The sequence below is a fragment of the Myotis lucifugus genome, unplaced genomic scaffold (assembly GCF_000147115.1).
Source record: "Myotis lucifugus unplaced genomic scaffold, Myoluc2.0 scaffold_27, whole genome shotgun sequence".
Taxonomy (NCBI): domain Eukaryota; kingdom Metazoa; phylum Chordata; class Mammalia; order Chiroptera; family Vespertilionidae; genus Myotis; species Myotis lucifugus.
This window is the reverse complement of record NW_005871075.1, coordinates 3,241,225-3,258,804: the sequence shown is the minus strand read 5'-3', so window position 1 is coordinate 3,258,804 and position 17,580 is coordinate 3,241,225. Positions and strand designations below refer to the sequence as shown.

Sequence of the window (17,580 nt, the reverse complement as noted above, 5' to 3'; positions counted from 1 at the left end):
TCTGCGCCCCCAAGGCCCAGCACACAGTAGGCGCTTAGCTGGGTGGTGACGGACTAAAGCAGCATTGGCTGTGGCTGGAGAAGCCACCCCTGTCCCTGCCTCACACTCACGGGATTCCTGGTCCCTGAGTCAGGGCCGACATGTGCCTGTGGTCGGCACCCCCGAGGCCCCTCCCAGTCACTCCCCACGCCACCCACACCAGGGGCAGGCCCAGGCCCCTGCCCGATCCCTGCTGCTCCCAACCATTTCCCTGGCTTCTCTGAGAACCTGTTTCTTCGGCCTCAAGCTGAGAGATTGGGCAAGATGGGCAGGTGGCCAAGTCCAGCTGGGTTTCTGGCCCTAGGGGCCGTGCACTGTCATGGGCTCCTGGGACACCAAGACCTCGTATGGATTTTGGCTCTGCTTCCAGGTAATGGTGACCTCAGGCAAGTCGTTTAACCTCTCCAGGCCACCATTTTCTCAAGTGGACAAGGGGGAAATCTTCAGCAGCCATTGAGGAGTCTGTGAGCAGCTGTGTTAGGGGTCACACAGTGCTTGGGGTCAAGCAAGCCCGCAATCAGCAGCCAGGCGATGCTGTGACAAGAACGCAGCTCCTTCTCTGCTCCCTCCTCCTCCTGACATGCCCCCAGGGAGGAGCTGAGTCCAGAGGGTGTGGCCCTTGGCCTCAGCAAGATGCAAGATGCAATTTTCCTGAGAGGGGACGGTTCAGCGAACCACTGTCACTGAAAGTGTCAGATGTGGACATGAACTTGGCCTAGGCCCTCACATCATAGGCCTATTCCTTAGGGAGGAAACAGGAGCGTCCAGGCGCACATCTCTGAGCACCTACTAGGTGCTGGTGTCCACACACACACACACACACCACACTACAAACACACCACACACACACACCACACTATATACCACACACACTACACATCACACAGACACACACCACACACACTACACACTACAAACACCACACACACACACACACACACTGCACACTACAAACACCACACACACACACACACACCACACACACACACATCACACACAATACACACACTCACCCCACAACACACACACACACACACACCATACTACAAACACACCACACACACACACACACACACACACACACACACACACACACACCACACACACACCACATCACACACAATACACACACTCACCCCACAACACACACACACACACACACACCACACTACAAACACACCACACACACACACTACACACACTACATACCACACACACTACACATCACACACACACACACCACACACACTACACACTACAAACACCACACACACACACACACACCACACACACACACACACCACATCACACACAATACACACACTCACCCCACAACACACACACACACACACACCCACACACACCACATCGCACACAATACACACACACACCGCACAACACACACACAACACACACACACACACACACACACGCACACGATTCCTTTCACCTTTGCCTTAACTCCGAGGTGTGAGCACAGTTCGTCCCCTTCGGGATGAAGCCTGGAGAGCTGCCTTGTCTAACCTATTTTCAGCAAAGGGGAGACTTGAACCCAGGTGTGCCTGTCACCTGCAGTGGAATACCTTCCACTCCCCGGCCCCACCTGGGGGCCCCAGCTGCTCATGCCATCCTTCTCTGCCACAAACGCGCTTGCCTCTCGGGACTGCCTCAGTTTTCTCTCTCCCCGGGACTCAGGCTTGCCTCCCACCTGGTTCTCAGGGATGCTTTGAAGATGGTAAGAGTGTGTTTTCCCAAAGCTCCCAGGGCCTGCTGGGGCCTCACCAGGGCAGCGTGTTATTAGCTGGAGCACAATGACAGTAGCAACACAGCCGTAATGAATGCTCTCCAAACATCCTGTCGCGGAGGCCGGAGCAGGCGCCATTAGCCCCATTGGAGAGATGGGAAAGCCGAGGCCAGAATTATCACTGGTGATCTGCCCACGGCGCCATGATGAGTCAGTGGAGGCTTAAGGCAGCCTTCCTGCCCCTCTGTTCTTCTTCTCTCCTGAAGGAGGGTGAGAAAGAAGAATTGAACCCCTGGGAACCTCTGGCCGTTCCTGGGAGAGGGAAGGGGTACAGCCATACCTGCTGGCTCTAGCCTGGCAGAACCTGGCATAGGCTGGGGACAGTCAGAGGATGGGGGACTCCAAGGCCCGCTTCCTCACTGGACACGAGCCCCACGTGGCATTACTGGGACACTGTCCCCCAACTTCCTTCAGCTGTTACTTTGAGGCTAGCACCATGGCTGTGGTGGTGGTGGTGGTGGTGGTGGTGGTGGTATGTATCCTGGTTCTTCTGGCCTAAAAGAGAAGAAACTGGCATAAAGGAGGGGATGAGAAGGAGGGCGCCTTTCATGTGCCATATACTATCCATGCAGATTGCCATCTCATCTTCACTCTGCCAATGAGAGGGAAGTAACTCAGACCAGAGTTGCACAGCAGGTGAGAAGCAAAGCTGGGATTCCAACCCAGGCTCACCTGGCTACAAAGCTACTGTTTTGGAAGTAGTCCACCCTGACTCCTCAGAATTTCTTTGGGAAGGTGGGGTCTATAAGGGCCAGCTTCATGGCTGTGACTGGGGGAATGCACAGGGCCCTCACTCAGAGGGACCCTGCCCGTGGTTTCGCTGGCTCTGCTGCCACTGTTTTTAAGTTCTTAATAATCTTTGAACAAGGGTCCTGCATTTTCATTTCACAAGGAGCCCAACGATCATGTGGCTACTTCTGGGTCTATGCACAAAAGTCTATGGGACCAGATGCCTCAAACTTACAGAGGGCCTTGGGCCAGCCACTGGGGCTCAAGGTCCCCACCTGCACCATTAGCCCGGAGAGATGGCCAGGTCTCACCAGCATCGTATTCTCGGCACCTTGGCCATGAGTTTGGTGAGGACCTCTGGTGGGAAGAAGGACTTTGATGGAGATAGAACGTGGGGTTCAGACTGGGGAGATCTGGTACCTGGTAGAGCTCTAGAATGACTGACAGGTACTAGAGACCCAAGAAAGGAGACACAGGAGTCCTCTGGGCTGCCATGGGTTGATGGCGGGTACTACCCCAGCTATTAGTTTATGTCAGCGATTTTCAACCTTTTTCATCTCATGACACACATAAAACAATTACTAAAATTCTCAGACACAACAAAAATATATATTTTGCCAATCTGACAAAAATAGGTATAATTTTGATTAATTAAAAAAAAATAATGGTAATTACCTATCCCCCTTTTTTTTGCTCCAAAGTGACCTTAAAAATAATTGGGTGCCTATACTTTTATATAAGGATTTCTGGTATCAAGAATTAACCAATCAGACGCAATCTTATTACGTGATGTGACCAATAAGATGCAACTCTATTATGACCTACGTGTTTATGGTTCAAAACAGGTGTTCACACAGGACAGCTAGTGTTGTGTTGGCTGCTGTCATTTATTTATTTGACAATCTAAGGGAAAAGGGGTCAGTGCCCCTGACTAAATAGTCAGGTATTGCATGTTTTGAATATTCTTGCGGTGCACCGTTGGAAATCGCTGATCTAGGAAGTTGCTGAGAAATTGTTGACATATATAATCGTTACTTTTTGCTGGTTGGAACTGGATGGGAGGCCTGACCAGCTTTTTCTTTCATATAAACACCTGGATTACTTTCAAAGTCATCACCAGGGAGACTGTGGACTCACTCCATTGACATCACTGTAGACAGAAGATGCTTTGGCGCCCCAAGCACATCCCCACAGACTGGTTTTAGCTGCACCTGTGGGTGATGGATGACTCCTTGTGAGTTCTGGTTCCTGCTCACATCTTCCCACCTCAAGCAGTGGACACAGGACTCTCTGATTTTCTGCCTCAGGCCCAGTTGCAGGAACTCACAGCCTTGTTTAAGGGTAGCCCCGAAGTCAGAGGTCCCCGAAGAATCTAGCTCCGGTGCCTACAGGGCGACTTCAAAACACACACAGTTATATTGACTTTTCCTCCTTCTCTGATTCATCCTCCCGCCTTCCATTACTGCTTCCTGGGGTCACTCCTACGAAACTGTGTGAACCCTAGTCCTTGTCTTGGGCTCTGCTTTTTGGGTCTGAAACAGGAGGCATCCCTATGGCACCACCAATCCCTCGTCTGGGCTGACTTTCAGAAGCGGAGGCCTGAGCTTTTGTATCTTTTCAAACAGGGCAAACCTTTTGTTTTCGAGACGGTGGAGATTTCTGACAACAGCCAAACATGATCCAGAGCAAAGCCTGGTCCTGGTGGGTGATGATAAATCACACTCGGTGTGGAATGGCGCTGGGGAGGGGCTGGTCTTTGCCGAGACTCAGCTTCAGTCTGATCTTGATGGTGTCCTTAGCTGTGTGATCTTGGACCAGTGACTTGGCTTCTCTGGGCCCAGGGGCTTCATTTGTAAGATGAAGGACAGTAGCACCCGGCTCCCAGATTTGCTGTGAGGATCGAGCATATTTGTGAAATCATTTGGGATTATAAACAGCTATGCAGACATACACGAGTGGTGATTGGTTGAAAACAAGATGGTGGCTGCCAAGTAAGGCCCAGTCCCCACGGGATTCTGAACGCGTTTGATCAGCAGGAGCATCTTTGGAAGGGCCTCGCCAAGAGGCTATTGGGCTGGGGCAACTGTCTTCTGGCTGTGGTCACCCTGGGATGCTGCTTATGAAGCACCCTTGGTCCTCCATGGATGTGCCTGAGATACCGTGTGTGCAGACAAATGGTCTGGGTTCCGAACTTGTTTTGTGGGCATCCACGCGCTAGTCCTTGAAGAGAAACACAGACAGTTGAGGCACTGGCCTGGTGGGTGCAGGCCCAGGGAGCTGGTGTCGGGGTGAATACTGTGCTGGGGTCATCCATCTATTTGACAAATATTTATTGAACAATTGCTGTGTGTCAGTCACTGTGTTCGTGCTGGGAGTACAGCAGGAAGCCCTGGTCCTTCTGAGATCCCAGTCTAAAGGGGGAAAAGATGATAAAGAAATACAGATATAAGGTCAAGTTGTGTCATGAAAAAAAAATATAGAGGGAGGTGAGAAAATGGAGTCACAGAGCACTGCTGTTTTAGAAAAATGCCCAAGGAAGGTAGTTTGAGGAGTTGACATTAGAGCAGAGAGTGAACCATGAGGGATTTGGGGTGAAGGCAAAGGTAACTGTCAGTGCAAAGGCCCTGAGGTGGGAGAGAGAGGAGAGAGGAGAGAGGACAGAGGGAAGAAGAGAGAGGGGAAGGGGGGAAGAGAGGAGGCAAAGTCAGAGAATTCAGGAGCTCATGAGGTAATGGGGTGGCCAGATCGTGCATGGGTCTGTAGGCCAAGGTAAGGTTTAAGGCTAATCTTCACCACTAGCTGCCGTGCGACCTTGAATATGTCCCTTCTCCTCGGGTGCAAAGTGAAGGGTAGGACTTGGTGAGTAGTTTTCAACTCTAAAATGTCTGCTTGTAAGAAGCACCAGTGCCCAGGCCCCACTCCATCTGCCTCTCTAGTGAGGGCGCCTCAGCATCATGTTTATGACATGCCCTTCAGCCCAGGGGGTTCTGCCAGCAGCTGGAATCCAAAAACGCTGGACCAGAAGGTCTTCAGGGCCAGAGGAGGAGCTTTTCCCCCCAGTGTGTTCTTTCTTTTTTGTTTAAATCTTTATTTTTGAAAGTATTACATATGTCCCCCCCCATTGTCCTTCAGCCCCCCTCCCCCACCCCAGGCCTTCACCACCCTATTGTCTGTGTCCATGGGTTATGCCTATATGCATACAAGTTCTTTGGTTGGTCACCTCCCACCCACCCACCCTCTCCTGCCTTCCTTTTGAGATTCCACAGTCTGTTCCATGCTTCCATGTCTCTGGCTCCTATCTGTTCATCAGTTTATTGTGTTACTTAGATTCCACATAGGAGTGAGATCATGTGATACTTGTCTTCCTTTGACTGGCTTATTTCACTTAGCATGATACTCTCCAGGTCCCTCATGCTGTCTCAAAGGGTAAGAGATTCTTCTTTTTTCCTGCTGCATAGTATTCCATGGTGTAAATGTACCACAGCTTTTTTTTATCCACTCATCTCCTGATGGGCACTTGGGCTGTTTCCAGATCTTAGCTATTGCAAATTGTGCTGCTATGAACATAGGGGTGCATACATTCTTTCTGATTGGTGTTTTGAATTTCTTAGGATTTATTCAGAGGAGGAGCTTTTGAACATCTCCCCTCCTCCCATTCCTCTCAGCCTCCTCACCACCAAACACCTGAATCTGCGGAAGAGCGGAGGGGCTGTCCAGGCCCTTCTTCCCATCCACAGACTCCGGACCCGAGGGCGCAGGGCAGCGGCCGCCTTGCTGGCGGATTTTGTTTACGGTGCACAATTCACCCCTGCAGGGGCCACGCAGCTGCGATCTTGCCTCATCGCAGTTGCCAACAATGGGGGGTGGCCTTCACCCCGCCTGCTAATTTCTCAAGTTCCTCTTTTGGGCATATGCCTGTCCCTCCGCGTTCCCGTGGCCGCGTGGCCGTGGACCAAGGCCCAGAGGGTGACTAAGAGGGGAAGCCCCTGCCCGCGAGGCTCCCAGCAGCTCCCGGGTTGCGTAAGGGCTATTTTTGAGGCGATTGCAGACGATCTGATGAATCATAGCAAACACACATGGCTCCGGCGGGGGACTGTCCTTCCTCCCGCTGCTGTGGAAAGTGGAGTTTCTCAAAATGAATCAGCAGCCACCGAGCCCCAGGCCCGTGGGAGGAGGCGAGGGTGCGCATTACGCATTTCCAAAGTATTGGGGCGCGGCCTTCGGGGGCCTGGGGTGGGGGCTGCAGGGACCCAGCTCTCTGCTTTCCTTCGTGACTCAAGGGGCCTCCCTCACCCACCTGAGCCCGCCCCCTGGAACCTCGCGACACTGGACACTGGATCATGGACCGGTCCTTGCACCTACAGGGACTCGAGGACTGAGAAAGTCTGAGGCTGCGCCTAGTGCAGCTGCTCGATGCCCATACACAGGCTCTAACCCGGACCCCAGCCTCCCCTTGCCTGCGGGGCCCACGCGAGAGAATCCTGCCCCTGGGGGGAAGGCTCAGGCCGCTTCTGTGAGGGCCCCTCCCGGGTCTTCCGTGTAAGGCGTGGGTCTGCGCTCCATCTCCACAGGGAGGTAAAGGGGGTCGCCCTGGACCTCCACCCTCTCCCAGGCAGCCTGGCCCCTGTCTCTCCACTGTCCCGCTGACCACGGTGTCTCCTCTGCTTTGGCCGGGCAGCAGGAGGATAAAGGAGGCCCAGAGTCGGGCTTCCACCGGCTTGGAGCCGCTCCAAGCTCACAGGGGTTGGGAGCCTGGGGCTTTGGAATGAGACCATCCTGGGTTTGAGACCCAGAGTCAATATGGTGACTCAGAGCAAGTCCCTGGATGCAGCCGGCCCTCAGCGCTCTCATGGTACAGGCAGGAGATCACGCTGTCCCAGGTACAGGCTGTCCCTGAGCACACACAAGGTTGGGGGGGGGGGGCATCTGCAATACTGTCAACAATAAAAACTAAATTAAAAAACACACACACACACAGACACAAAGATTGCACGGGGCAGCGGGGAATGGATGTGACAACCCAGACTCTCCAGCCAGGGTTTAAGTCCTTGCTTGCTGTGTGTCCTTGAGCAGGTCCCTTGACTGTTCTGTGGCCCAGTTTCCTCCTCTTTAAATAGGGGTGACATAAGGGCACCTTCCTCAGAGAGGTGATAAAGAAGCTAATACATGCCCCACAGAACGACTTGTCAATAAGCGCTAGCTGTTGTCATTAGGAAATGAGTATCATAGCAAGTTATCACCAACTTATTCCAACCAAAGCTCGAGGACGGGTGGTTGTCGTTATTGTTATTATTATTATTCTTTGGAGAGCTGGAGTGGATTTGGATAGAAGGTGAGGCCTGAAGGGCCCCTGGAGAGAGGAAAACCTGAAGCCTGTGGAAGCCGGACTCTGAGCCTCCTTTATCCTCCTGCTGCCCGGCCTTAAGCAGAGGAGGCACCGTGGTTAGCGGGACAGTGGAAAGATGAGGGGCCAGGCTGCCTGGGAGAGGATGGAGGTCCAGGGCGACCCCCTTTACCTCCCTGTGGAGACGGAGGAGCACGGATCGCCCAGGAACCCACACCTTACCAGGAAGACCCTAGAGAGGCCCCTGCAGACCACCGGCCTCACGGCGGACCCAGGCCATGGAGGCTGAGATGAGCGTTTCCCTTCATGTTTGTCAGGACAGCGGCTCTATTGGGCAACAGCTGAACATTGGAGAAACTTTCTGTAGCTGCTGGTGCGCAAGTTTCCTCACACACATGCTGTTCGGAGGGTTGGAGATTCTGGCCGGTGTGCTCCTTGAGGTTAACCGAATTTCAGGAACCAGATGTCCCATTAGAGTGGCTCTCACTCCTGGCTGCAAATCTGAATCACATGGAAAGCCTTAAAAAAGAATGCTGCTTGGGCCTCTCCCCAAAGTAATTGAATTTGAATGTCCACAGGCAGCCTGGGGCGTTGCAGGGTTTAAAAGCTCCCCAGATGGCTGGGGGGGGGGGGGGGCACAGGCAGGGAGGATGAGACTGTTCCCATCCATCCGGGTGGCCTGAAAGGTTTCCTGGTTCCCTTTCATCTGGAACTACCTGCCCCTGCCCCACCCCATCTCACTCCACGTCCTTTATTGTGATCGTTCTATTTGGTTACATTCCAATGAGATTGGTTGACGGATTCAATCATTCAGGAAGTATTGATTGAAGGCCAATTGTATGCTCTGCCCTGTCTAAGACGGGCAGGCGACAGCAGCTGCAGGGGGAGACGGAGGCCCTGCTCTCGTGGAGTTAGGAGGCGAAGACAGGACATAGCCAATAGAGAGTGTCTACAGATGGAGATTAGAGCAATACATTAGGGAAGGGCTGTGGGAGTGATGGGTGGTCAGGGAACGTGACACAGGCAGAGACCTGAATGGATTGAAGGAGCCGCCATAAGGATATGTGGGGGTAGAATATTCCAGAAAGAAAAAGGACATTATGAAAACTTGAGGAATGAGCGTGCTGAGCACATTCCCCTTCAGTTCATTCCACTGCACACATCACACTTCATCGTTCTGTTCATCGCCCACCCCATTCCAATCCTTTACAGGCTCTGCTATTTTATTATGCTCAGTGCTAACTGAGTTTCTTTTCTTTTGTTTAAAATATTTTTATTGATTTTAGAGAGAAAGGGAGAGGGAGAGAGAGATAGAAACATCAGCAATGACAGAGAATCATTGATCGGCTGCCTCCTGCACTCCCCGCCACTGGGGATTGAGCCTGCAACCTGGCATGTGCCCTTGACCGGAATCGAACTGTGACCTCCTGGTTCATAGGTCAACGCTCAACCACTGAGCCACACCTGTCGGGACTAACTGGTTTCTTTGGCTTGGCTTAACCAACTGGGTTAGTAGTCTAGTATCAGGTAACAGATGATTACATTGATCAATGACAATGAACACTAACTCAGAGGTTTGTTGATGGAGACGGCCCTGTCTCATCGGGCTCAACTCAAATCCGGGAGATGAGCTGCCTGACAAGCACATGCTAACACCACGTGCAGGTTTAGAGAGCAAGTAGGAATTGGTCACCTCAGGCGTCTTTCCCAGGTGAAGTCCTCCTGATCTCATGGATTTTCTGTTTGATCATATACCACAAATAGAGGGCCGCAGAGGGCCCCAGAATCCATCAGGATTCAAAATAGGTGCTCTTCTCTCCTCCCCTCCCCTTCCCTCCCCTTCCCTCTCCTCTTCTCCCTTTCCTTCCCCTCCCCTTCCCTCCCCTTCCCTCCTCTACCCTCCCCTTCTCTCCCTTCTCCTCCTCTCCTCTCCTCTCCTCTCCTCTCCTCTCCTCTCCTCTCCTCTCCTCTCCTCTCCTCTCCTCTCCTCTCCTCCTCTTCTCTCTTCTACTCTTCTCCCCACTCCTCCCCCTCTGCCACATGTTTATGGGGCAAACATCCAGCAGCACACAACGGGCCGCCCCAGGGTAGTTGAAAGGGAGAGAGGGGCAGAAATGAAACAGGGGCTTATAGGAAAAAGAGCGTCTGGACTTGGAAATGATTTCAGAGATTATCTTGTCCAGTGGCCTCATCTGAGAGACTGAGGGGCAGTGACCTACCCAGGTCGCCAGGATCATATGTGAGAGATTCCGGAGGGGGAACCATCTCACATCCAGACTCCTGCTTCAGCTTTTCTGGGCCAATACAAGGCTACGGGGACCTGGGCAGGGCGGCTGGTTCTAGGTTCACTGGATGCGTCTGGATCGCCCGAGATCTTCCTGGAAGGGGCTCCTCATGGGATTCTTTGCCTGCAGTGTCCTCCCTTGTCCAGCCCCGAAGGCATTCAATGATTTAATACATTAAATATTTCAGGCACTTCTATGCCCAGAGCTCTCCTGAGGTGTGGGGCTCCCTTGTTGAGCAAGGTAAACATGGACCCTGCCCTCAGGGGCCGCTCCGATCTCTCGATTTGGAAGAAACACTCTCATCTTGAATGCGGGCCTGTTGCCTTTACTCTATGCACTGACTCCTCTGTGTCATAACAGGACTGTGACTCATCTCTGGAATCTAAGCTCCTTCAGGGCAGGATTAGAGCCCAGATCGGCAGTGTCTCCTCTAAAGCATGTGGCTCTGCACCTGACCCAGCTGCCTTTGGGGGACAGTGAGCTCCCGGTCACTGTCAGATTGGGGGGTGGGAGGACTAAGGTGCCGGAGGATTAGTAGGGGATCCTCATTCCTCCAGTGGAGAGTCTCAGTTCCTCATGCCACGTCGCAATGGCACCTGCCGTTTACCGGATGTCCACTCCGCCCCAATGTGGTGCTGTGGGCACATGTAACCTCACACCCACCTTCTCCAGGAGGTTCTGGACGGGGAGGCAGCAGCTGAGGCATTTCAGTGCTTTGCTCTGAGCACTAGCTTGGCAGCAGCTGCAAATGAATTTAAACGCAGGTTAATTTCTGTGCCCGTGTTTCTCAAATGGAAGATTATTAGGGATGAGTAGCTACAAAATCAATTTAGCAGATTATGATTCATATTTAAAAAGGGAATAGAATAGAAGAGGAAGCATAAGTACAATGTTTGTAGTAAGACTTAAGAATTGGTTCCTAAAAATGTTTCAGATACACACACACACACACACACATACACATACTCAGTGTTCTGTGTAATGATGTAAAATGCATTTCTTGGCTAAAAATATTGGAAGGCCACTGCTCTAGGCTGTACTGCCCCCAACACAACAATACTAAATAGCATTTTATTGAGCACCTATTAGGTGCTGGGAATTACTCTTGAAACTGTGACTAGTTCTTTCTCCAGAGAGGAAGCCAAGCCACTTTAACAGACAAGCCCCTGCCCAGCAGGCCTGTCCTCCCCACCCCAGTGAGTTGACATTCCTAGCTGCCTGGGACCCAGCCCGTGGGGAGGGAGCTGCCTCATCAGCCTCCCAGTGAGGCTGCGGCAGAAATTACTGGGCTGAGTTCAACGTGCTGACTCTCCACAGTAGGTCCTGTCCAGACAGCCTTCTCTGTGCATCACAGCAGGATGACGTATGAGGGGATGCATCACAGAGCTGCCTGGGGTCTGGGCCACCATCCCCACACCTGCTGAGCTGGGAGGTTGCTTCACCCTCAAGGCCAAGGTGCCTCTCATTATTTTAGGATGTGTTTGTTCATTTATTTCCATTCTTGAAGTACAAACCAGTGACGAGTTTCTAAAATTGGATGCAGGGCAGGTGGTTGTAACAGAAGACACAAGATGGGGGTGGAGAGGAGAAGGGACGGAAGAGAAGGGAGGGGAGGGGAGGGCAGGAGAGAAGAGGGGCGGTCAGCTCTTTCCTTGTATTTTCAAATTGTGGGTTGCAGATCATCAAGCAGGCAGAGTCTTCTGAGCTATCGCCCAATCCAGCCCCTAACTTTATAGTTAAGGACCCCAAGGCCAGGGAGGGGAAGGGGTTTCCTAGACAACAAGGCATGATGATGAGCGAGGTATTCTCCTGCAGCTGGGTTCTGTCGGCAAGTGACAGGCACACTGGCTGTTGAGTTGTCAGCTAAAGGTGCCTTCACACAATGTTTTCCTCCAAGCACCAGGATCGACCCAGCCAGAATCTCTCCCCAACCCCACACCAGCCCTGCACCCCACAAGGAGGCAAGGTTCAGGGCAGGGCAACTGAGCTGCAGCCTGGGACGCACACACGCTGCAGCCCCATGCAAGAAGGAACAATACCGGCTTTTCCAAACCAATGCAAGCTAGATGTCTGCAGCCAAAGCAAAGGGCAGAGTCACTGAAAAGAGCCACGCGTCTTATTCTGACTAGACACCCTTGGGCAATGCCCCTGGCTGGCACTCTCAAACAGCCCGTCCTGAGCCAGAATTTCACGGGTGAGAACAGTAGGGAGTTTTTTCCTGGGAAGCTGTTGGCAAGGCGCGTGGGCGAGTCACGGGCAGAACTGGCCCCCAAATAAATAAGACCACATAGACCCGGGCTTAAGCAAACCCAGGGGCAGAAGGATCCATAGAACATCTGAGTGGGGGGAGGGGAGCTTTGAGAACGGCTTCCTCTATTCCTTGGTTCCCAAAATGTGTTTCGCGGCACCTTAGGGGCTCCCATTCCCCTCGCACTGGGACGGATCAGCTGCAGGAATAGACATTGTGATGCTCCTAGTGAGGCTTGCCGCAAACTCCACGCAGGATCTTTCCCACCTCAGAGGTGCCTCTAATACGATGGAGTCTGCAGGGCTTGGGCTCAAGTGCTGGGGCTGTTTGTCCCCCAACCAGGACCTGCTGCCTGGGCTCCATCCAAAGCTGGCAGGCTTCTGTGTCCCTGGGAATTGGCTTGGCGCATGATTCCCACATGTGGACCATGCTAAACTCCGAACCGGAAGAGGCTTTCCAGGTGTGAACTTTCGCCTTAGTGGGGAGAGATACAAAACTTTATCCTTCCCAGAGCCCATTGCAGCAGATGCGGCAGGAAGCGGGGTGCTCCCGGGCTCACCTCCCATCCCCTGGAGGGCTGGTGTCGGATGGAGCCCTCCACGCACCTGCCGCTTCCTGCTCATACTCACCTGTCAGCGGGGCTCATTAATGCAGTCGCCACTGTGATGCTCCTGGGGTGTCCAGATGCTCTATTATGACAAAGACTGGCCGGGGGCGGGGGGGGGGCGGAGACTGGAAATGTAATGTCCACACCCAGGAGCTGGAGCTGCTTCTGGTCCTCGGTCCTGAGAGACACGTAAAGGGGCATGTTCCGCAGCTCAGAGGCCATTCCCACCCCGGGCTGTGTCTCTGCTCCATAGAGAAATGACGTACAGCACGGTGGTTACAGCTAGAGCCACCACTTGGTTGTGTTGACATCATGATATCACTGTCAGCCTCCAGATCAGCGGTCGCCAACCTTTCCGACCTCATGGACCACTGGTTGGCAACTGCTGCTCTAGATCCTTCCAGAATTTTTTTTTTTTTTTAGTGGCCAGACTGGCAAATTAAATGGAGATAGGGTGGTACTCCCGTTCCTGTATCCTTTAGATTTTTCAGGGTGGCAGTCATCTCTCTTGTGATGCAATATTGATTTTGATTTACTATCTCAGCTAGTAGGGGGAAGGGGGGTGTGGAGGCAATTTGCAAAGTTTCTACTTGCCTTTCCCCACGATGACAGTTCTTGCCCCACCAGCCAAGCAAACAACATGGAAATTCTGCCAACAAAGTAGGCCCATTCTGGTTTTATATTCAGGGACTAAGGAAATGACCACTGGGTGAATCTGTGGACCTACTGTGAGCTAGGCCTAAGGCGGGCCTGCACACATCCGCATTCTAACAGGGGACAAGATGATATTTGGGGCCCCCTGTGTCAACTCAGACCCTGCATCCAACCTACAGTCCTCAACATTTCTGGGTATTTTTTCCTTCCTGAGTAAAACTCTTCAGGTCACTTAGACATGGAGGTCAGGGGCTTCCTTCCTGGGGGGCTGGTCTTATCTTCAGTCCTTGGGTTTTATGTCTGAAAAAGGGCTCAGGTCTGGAAACTTGGCAAGAGATCCTGATCCTGATTTATTCTGATCGTGTAGATTGAGCAATTCCCTTGCTGGCTGCTCATCGAACTCGCCTTCGGGAATGTCAAGTTCTCTCAACCATCGCCGTAGCGCTCTGTGGGTCAGACCCTGGCCGGCTCAGTGACTTTGCTGCTCATGACAATTTTTTTGCTCATGCAAATGGTTAAGTGCCATCTGGGATCCCATTATTCCCATTCCTATCAGGAAAGCCTGAAGACACAGTGTTTTCTGGCTGGAAAATATTATAACTTGGCCTTAGTCATGGGCCTGGCAGTCAGGCGATGAGGTGGAGGTCTAAACAGAGTGTGGGGTGGGAGCACAAGTTTCCTTGCAACACAGAGAAAGGGAGATAACTTTCTCCATCATTTGAACGCTGGCAGGAGTGCTAGGCTGGGCCACTGCTGCAGGGTCTGAGGGACCTGGAAAACGTGGGGGCCTCAAGGTCCTTGAGTGCGTCCACACGAATGGCCCATTTCCAAGACTCAGGGCCCAGTTTTCCTAATGAAAGCTCTGACCTTGCAGAACGGAATTGCCAGGTTGGAGAATTTTCTGGAGCTCTGTTGCCTTTATAATGAAGACAGGGCCTAATTCGTGGCCTCTCTATCCTCTGACTGTAGGATGTGAGAGCTCTTTAGATGCTGCCAGAGAGGCCCTCTGACTTGGACGCGGTGCTGAAATCAGCGATTTCCATTATCTTTCTCCAGCACCTGAATGGCATTCAGCGAGAGCCAGTGATTTTAGTGACATGATAATTAGTACCTCATCTAAACTGCAAAAGCCTGAGACACTGCACCCACCGCTCTATTCCCTTCCAGTTAACCCGTTTGCCTCCAGTAAAAGGCTTTATGTTAAGCAGTGATATTCCTCCAGGGGCTACGCATACCCCACAGTGTCTCCCCGCCTACCCCCCCAAGTGCCGAAGCACGCATTGTCACCAGCCAGCAAATGGGAGATCCAGCCCCCAAATCCCATTTTAATTAGCGTCCTTAGGCTACGCCTCTTCAGGTACCAACTCTCTGGGAAAGAGGTTCTGGGGCAGAAATTTGACTGCAGGGTATTTGGTGGGGAGTCCTTTGGGGAGCAACACCTGCAAGGGAAGAAAGAATAGGCCTGGGCAGAGGGAGAAGCTGAACTCCGATGCAGTCTCGACAGAGGCCTCGGCCAGTCCCACGGGAGCTCTGAAGCTGAGCTGGCCCCGCAGACTTGGCCCCAGTTGAGGCCTCGGGGCTTCTGCATTGGCCGCAGGGGGCTGCTCCCAGGAAGGGAGAAAACTCAGGGTCTGAGATCCAGCGGCCCCTCCAGTCAGCTCAGGCAGCGGAAGCCTGCGCTCCCCGTTACCAGGAGGAGGAGATCTAGCAGGTCATCTAGGAAGCAGAATCCTTCTGCCCCAGGTCAGTTTCAACATACCTTCATGTGACGGTAGGAAGTGTACGTATGGAGATGTCTATTTATACATGGTTTCCTGGATCTATTTTTAAAAATGAGTGTGTGTGTTTCTCAATGGACTGGTGTGCGGGGGCCACTGGCTCATCGGTCTCACCTGCTTGGACGCTGAGGCGTTTCCCAGACTTACCGCAGCTTCAGGAAGCTCCCGAGTCCTGAGCAGCTCGGGCCTCTAGAAATATGCACATAAATGCCAGACGGCCCAGGGGACAGGTGTGGGCGCCGACACAGGAGGACCTGGGTTCCGAGCCTGGCCCCTCAACTCCTCTGTGTGCGACCCCACGAGACCACGCTTCCTTTCTTATCTGTAGAAGAAGGGGGTGCTGTGAAGGGTCAGGGAGGTCGCACAGCAACTGATAAAAACGTGAGCTCTACTTCCACTTCCGGTGTCCCGGGTCCCAGTTTCTTCTCCTCCATGGCATGGTCTTGGGCACATCCCTCCCCATCTCGGGGCTGTCCCCACATCTACAGGGTTAAGGGCATCGGCCTTGATGGATACGAGGTTCCTCGCCCTCCACTCTGAGTACCTGTGAGCAGGAGCCATGCTGGTCACCTCTGTCCCCCAGGCATTCAGGACCCACGTCCTCAGGAAGGGGGGAGTCTCTGAGGTGTTTAAAATCGCCCTTCAAATCCGCCCCTGACTCCGGCCATGGCCCAGGAGGTCGGGTCTTCGTGACCTGGCGGCCTCTGCAGCCTCCGTGCTCCAGCCACTCCGTCTTCCCGGCCTGTGGGCCCGCCAGCCTGTCCCCTCACACAGCCTCTGCCCTTCCCATTCCCGTTCCCGGCGCATTCCGCCCCAGCTCCTGGCGTGACTAACTCCTTCTCATCTTCTGGGCCTCAGCGCATTGTCACTTCCTCCGAGAACACCTCCCTAATCACCCGCTCCATTCGGACCCACTCCCTTGACTCAGTTACTATCGCCTCAGCCCATCTGTTTCCCTCCAAGCCTTTTCACAATCCCAGGGCTCTTGTTTTGTTTTATTACGCGCTCCCTTGGCCATTGTCTGTGCTGTTCAACGGAATGTGCAGCTCTGCGAGGCTGGAACCTCTGACCTGGCCTTCCTTGTGGCAGTGTCTCCAGCGAATGACCCTAGTTAACGCTCAACAAATATTTTTGAATGGGTGAGAAAGTGGAGACGTGCTCCTGGGAACTCTCTCTCTCCCCACTGGCCCAGCCCCCTTTGGCTCTCATCACTGAGAAATGGGTTTCAACAGGCAGGCCCGTTTCCTCCCGCCACCACGTTACTACGCCCGCCCGTGGCTCGTGCCATCCAGCCTCAGGCACCAACCGACGGGGCGTGCCGCTGGGCTGGGCCTGGCTTTGCTACTGTGAGTGCCCACTCTTGGCCTTGGAGGCCAGGAGGGAGCAAGGGCAAAGAGAGAAAGGGGTTGAACTTGGCTTTGCCCTCCAATACACCAGCAGACACACACACATACCATCTGGGTTTGAATTTCACTGAGGACGTGTCAGCGGAGCCTGGGCTCCACCAGCCGGGTGGGTGGAGAGGGAGATGGAGGGGGTTACGTCACTGCTGAGGTGTGGTGGCGTAATGCAGGGTGACAACACTGTGCAGGCCCGGATGTGGTGTCAGCAAACATGGGCATGAGCTGGGGGGTGGGGAAGTGTTGGGTGACCCCTCAGGGAAGGGAAGAGGGACGGTCATTTCCTGACAATGTCCACCGGGCGCCAGGTGCTTTCTCATGAGAATTCCATGAGAATTCTTTCACCCTCCAGGCAGGGCCCGTGTGGCTGATGTCACCTTCACACGGGAGGAAATCGAGTCTAAGAGTTGAAGTAACACGCCCAAGATCGTCTGGTCCAGGTGTAGAATGGGGACGTAAAGGCAGTCCCGTCAGAACCCTACGCCCAGCTTTGTTCCCTCTTCCCAGGGACTCTGGGCGATGCGGTGACTCCCCTGCCTCCTCGCGCTGTGAGTTCCATCAGGGCTTGCAAACTCTCTCAGTTTTCTCAGTTACATGGAGGCATCCTTTCCCCACTGATGCAGTTGGGATGAGGATCAAATGAATGGAGCTTGTGAAGCCACTCCTTTCTTGTGAGCGTGCAAGTCCCGGCG

At 53.2% G+C, this 17,580-nt stretch overlaps 1 pseudogene; it reads left to right on the top strand.

The window, feature by feature from the left end:
• The first annotated feature begins 2,174 nt into the window (after nt 1-2,174).
• LOC111825452 overlaps nt 2,175-17,580 on the top strand; it is a 44,474-nt pseudogene continuing 29,068 nt past the window's right edge.